We start from the raw sequence: 5,362 nt of genomic DNA, 5'->3' as shown, positions 1-5,362 counted from the left end.
AGTATTTCCAATGATCCCCCTCCATTCTCTCATGAAGATAGTATCCTGGAACATAAGGGGCCTCAACTTGAAAGGTAATATGAGGTACCTAAGAGATATAGTAAAACAAGAAAAATTGGATATGGTTGTCTTGTAGGAAACCAAGGTTTCTCAAGAAAAATTGATAGAAATAATAGATAGATGTTGGCCACAAGCGGAGTGTATGGCATTGGATGCTAAGGGTAGTGTAGGGGGACTTGGGATCATATGAGACTCTAGATCTATCTCTTTCAGATCATGTTTGGCATGTCCCAATATTCTGTTAGGCCAATTCAAATGTATTGGCTCCTCGGTGAAAGTATGGTTATCAAGAGTTTATGGTTCGTCCACTCTTGGAGAAAAGCAAGATTTTCTAAGAAATTTGGTGAAGATGCGAGGTCTTCAAGGGGATACAAGTTGGATCCTTTCCAAAGATTTCAATATGATTAGGAGCATGAGTAAGAAGAAAGGTGGGGTTCGGAGGCTCGATCCAATTTCGCAATCGTTTCAGGAAACCATTCAAGATATCAAGGGATATTGATTTTTCAATGACACCTTAACTTGGAAAAATAACGAGGGGCGAGGTAAGCATCAGATCGCTTCATGGTTCGATCAATTTCTTATTTTCGATGATATCCTTCAACAAGATTTCTTTTTCCAATCTTTCATCCTCCCTTGTTTGGGTTCTGATCACTGGCCCATTAGATTGGAAATTGATTTGAGAATTCCCCCCAAGAATTGGCATTTCTGCTTCGAAGCGTTCTGGTTGGAGAGGCTTGAATTTATTTCTAAATTGGAGCGATATCAGGGTTTCAGGGCATTGTCACATGGAAACATTCCAAATTAAACTTAAGGAACTTAAGAAAAGGATCAAGGAATGGAGCCACTCTGAATTTGGTAACATTCACAAGAAGAAAAGGGCTTGGGAAGAGGCAACGAAGGAAATCCAACAAAATAGCATCCTTGAAGGTAGGACGGCGATTATAGAGGACCAGGAAGGGAAAATTCTCATGGAATTAGAGCACAGATGCAAACAAGAGGAAATTATGTGGAAACAGAAGTCAAGAGTAGAATGGCTCTCGGAGACAGAACATAATACCAAGTTCTTCCATAGAAAAATGATAAAGCTCTGGCAAGCCAATCGAATATTCCCTAAATGGCCAGGAAGGGCAATGACTTATGCAACATGAGGAAATTACTAAGGAGTTGATCTCTCATTTCTGAAATCTTCTATCGTAACTTGTGGATGACAAAAGTGTTGCTTTACATAAGGTCAAACAATTGATCCGAAGATTGGTCATGGAGGAATAGAACGATGCCCTTATGCGAGAGATATCCTATATGGAAATAGAGGAAGTGGTTAGAGATCTCCCCTCGAACAAAGCTCCGGGCCCAAACAATTTTACCTCAAACTTTTTTTAAGTCGGTTGCCATTTCTTTGCTCCAAAAATTCATGAATTGGTTGAGGAATCTTGTCAAAATCAAAGGATTTTTGCAGGCATCAATGTGTTAGGATATTCCGACGCATAGGAAATAGTTAAGTATAACTTGGTCTAGTATAGAGTTAGGTAAAGTGTGTTTCTTTACTATGTACATTTTGTAACTTACAATCTGATGGTCACGATATGCAGTGATCCGACGGTTCATTCTCTCCTCGGTATTGTCGACACTTGATCCGTGGCTTAACACCCGATTGGTCCATGATCTCTATTTAAAGAGCATGGAGGGTCATTTGTAGGTTAACCTGTTCATGAGAGAAGCTTATGTAAATTTTTATTCTTTTATTAATAAATTGCCTGAAGTGGCTGTGTTGGCTCAGGCCGTGGACTATTTCCCTCTTTGAGGGTTTTAACCACGTCAAAAGCACTGGTGTATTGATCTCCAATTTGTTTGTGAGCGGTGTCCTTTGGTGTTCTGTCTGAGGAACTTACCCTGTAAATTCCTACATGGTATCAGAGCTATTTGAGGGTCGTGTCCGTTGGTGATCCAAATCTGAATCCGGTAGAACTGCATCCGACTACTATTTCCTAGATCTACTATTTCTGACTGCTTTCGGTTTGAGAGGGCTGCTATGTTGTGTTGGGATCATCTGTTCCAGTGAGGAACCCCTTTGTTTCACGCAAAAAGGTTTCCGATAGCCCTAGCTACGTCTTTTTTAAGATCTAGAGGTATACAGTGTTTATTTGCAGTTTACAATTATTTTCTCTCTGTTTATTTCGGTTTCGGTTTATTTATCTTTTTTTTATTATCGGATCTATAACTTTCATTTCTGCGTATGCTCTTTGCCCCGCGACTTTGTGTGATCTGGGCAAATCAGAAACAGAAAGGAAGGATTTTTCTCATGCGTATGCTCTTTTCTGTTGCGCCTTAGTGTGATCTCGGAAAATCAGAAACATTGAGGAAAATATTTAGTTTCCAGCTAAAGCTAACTTCGAGCCGTAAGGTTCGTTTTTTTTTGTATGTCCGTGTTGGGTTTTGTGTTTTTTTTGTATGTCTCTCTCTCTCTCTCTCAAACTTTTTGTATAGCTCACTTGGTCCAAAGCTAATTTATGAGAGTAGAGGTCTTGAGTTCAAGTCTCCTTTTTGTGGGGGCGGATTTTTCATTTCCGCACATTCCCGCACTTCGTCGGCGACTTCATCAAATTTTCTTCAAAAAGCCATAACTTCTTCATTCGGAAGCCGTTTTCAGAACCCTTTTTTTTAAACAGCCTAATTTTTCGAGATCTTTCCATTGCAACATTTAGTCTCAACATCTATAGCTTCAGTTTCTGTTAAAATGGAAAGTCCATGCCAAGTTATTCTTGACAGCACCAACTACTTCCAATGGTGGTCCTACATTGTGGATTTACTTAGAAGTAAAGGTCTCTACAGAATAGCCACATGCCAAGAAACCAAACCGAAAGATGAAGATAAGGCAGCTAAATGGGAAAATAGGCAAGATCAAGCACGTGGGTTGCTAGGGATGTCTATTTCTCCAGATCTTAGATTCCATATTGCAGAACTTGATGCTCCTGATGAAGCAATGAAATAGATTACTAAAGTCTTTGGAATTAAAAATGAACTTAGAGCCCATCAACTTGAAAATTAGTTGCTTACATTGGACCCCAATAATTTTTCTTGCATTGAAGATTTTTTGTCCAAGTTCAAGACCCTTAGATGGAAACCTTGGAAGCAGCAATGAAGAAGCATAACATCCATTTGGAGCACTCTTCAACTTCAACTTCATCTTTAGGAATGGCACTTTCTGCATGTGGTTGTCAAGCATCTCGGTCTGGCTATACACTAAATGTATCTTCTTCTTCTCATTCTCATGAGTGGCTCATTGATTCTGGAGCTTCTTATCACATGGCCAAAAACAAAGCCATGTTTTCTTCTTTAAATGATTGTAACACCAAAAATATATATGTTGGTGATGATAGATCTCTTAGTGTTGTAGGGACGGGAACTCTTCATATAGACAATGGTCAGTTTAATGATGTATTATGTATTCCAACCTTATCCTGCAACCTTCTATCTGTATATCAGATAACTCATTCAGGTGAAGGTAAAATCGTTGAATTTTCACCTCACGATGTTGTAATTAAGGACCTAAGGGATCCTAGACAAATTTTAGCTACTGGCATTGCTGATGATTCTACAAGGTTGTATAAGTTTCACAACTTTGGGTCATCAGATCTTCCCTCAGTATTTGTTGCTCATAATGATGAAGTGAGCAAACTTTGGCATGAGCGATTTGGTCACTTAAACTATCGCTCTCTTCAGATTGTATGTAAAGAAAATATGGTGACAGGTCTTCCAAAGGTATCTTGCAGAGATGGTGTTTTTTCCGGATGTGTACTCGGAAAACATAATCGGGACAGTTTTGAAAAACGTGCCTCTTGGCACGCCTCAGCCCCTTTACAGCTTGTGCATAGTGATTTATGTGGTCCACTTCCAGTTGTTTCCTTCTCTGGCTACAAATATTTCTTAATTTTCATTGATGATTTCCCAGACGCACTTGGGTATACTTCTTAAAACTCAAGGGTGAAGTATTTAACTTGTTCTTGGCCTTTAAGGCCTTTGTTGAAAAACAATCTGGACATCAAATTCTTAAGCTAAGATTTGATAATGGCGGAGAATATGTTAAAAACAACTTCATCAACTTTTGCACTGAGCATGGAATTCAAATGCAACATATTGTTCCATATACTCCACAACAAAATGGTGTAGCTGAAAGGAAGAATCGCACCTTAAAGGAAATGGCTAATTGTATGCTTCAATCTAAAGGACTTAGTCTTAATTATTGGGCATAAGCAATTAACTGTGAAAATTACATAATAAATCGCACTCCTACTAAGGTTTTAAAGAATATCACTCCAGAAGAAGCATGGAGCTCAATTAAACTAGATGTGAGTCACTTTCGTGTTTTTGGAAGTGAAGCATGGGCCCATATTCCCGATGAGAAACATAAAGCTTTAGAACCTAAGAGTGAAAAATGTATTTTTGTTGGATATTCTGAAGATGTCAAAGGATATAGACTTATTCCACTTAAGTCCAAAAATGTTATCATTAGAAGAGATGTAAAGTTTGCTGAAAATATATCAGCCTACGAGCCTAGTTTGGTGGATGTGCCACCTCTCCCTATCTCTTCTACTTTTGAATATATTTCTTCTTTAGATGATGGAAGCGAGGATGAAAATCCTCCCCCACCTTCTCAGGATCCTCCTTCAGCTCCTCAGCTTCCAAAATGGGTCCGTGCAACAGGTGATCTTGCCAGTGATCCTACAGATCAGCGACGTACACGTTCTCAATTTGATAGAGCCTCTTCTTTACTGGCTCAAGCTTCAGTGAATTATGATCCTGACACCTTTGCAGAAGCTTCAGGCCATCCAGATTGGGAAGCAGCTATGAATGAAGAATATGATTCATTTTGGGATGATGGGGCCATATTGTATCTGCTCAAGGGGTTAAGATTGATCCAGAAAGGGTTTGAATACTAATCATTCATTTCGAGGAGCATCATCGTGAATCTCAAACAGCGAGCACTTGAAACTGAGAACATCCGATCCCTCCTGAGCTCCCCCATGCTCTTTCGAGCTTTCTCGATCGATTCATTAGAGTAGGTGGATGAGGGTCCCAAGGATGAGTTTAAGAATTGAGGGCAGTGTATCTGTCCAGGTCCGGTCAGTGTCAAGTCGTTCCCGGTCAGTGGGAATCCGTTATTGTCCTGGTAATTGGTAACACTGCATGTATTGGTGGTTGGCAAATGATACATGGGATCTTGTTCCTCTACCAAAGGGACGAAAACTTGTTAGATGCAAATGGGTTTACAGAACCAAGTATGGACCAGATGGGAAAGTTGATA

This window comes from Pinus tabuliformis, chromosome 4_2, assembly GCF_031772625.1.
Source record: "Pinus tabuliformis cultivar Carrire ecotype Pingquan chromosome 4_2, CPIR1, whole genome shotgun sequence".
Lineage (NCBI taxonomy): Eukaryota > Viridiplantae > Streptophyta > Pinopsida > Pinales > Pinaceae > Pinus > Pinus tabuliformis.
This window is presented reverse-complemented; position numbering follows the sequence as displayed.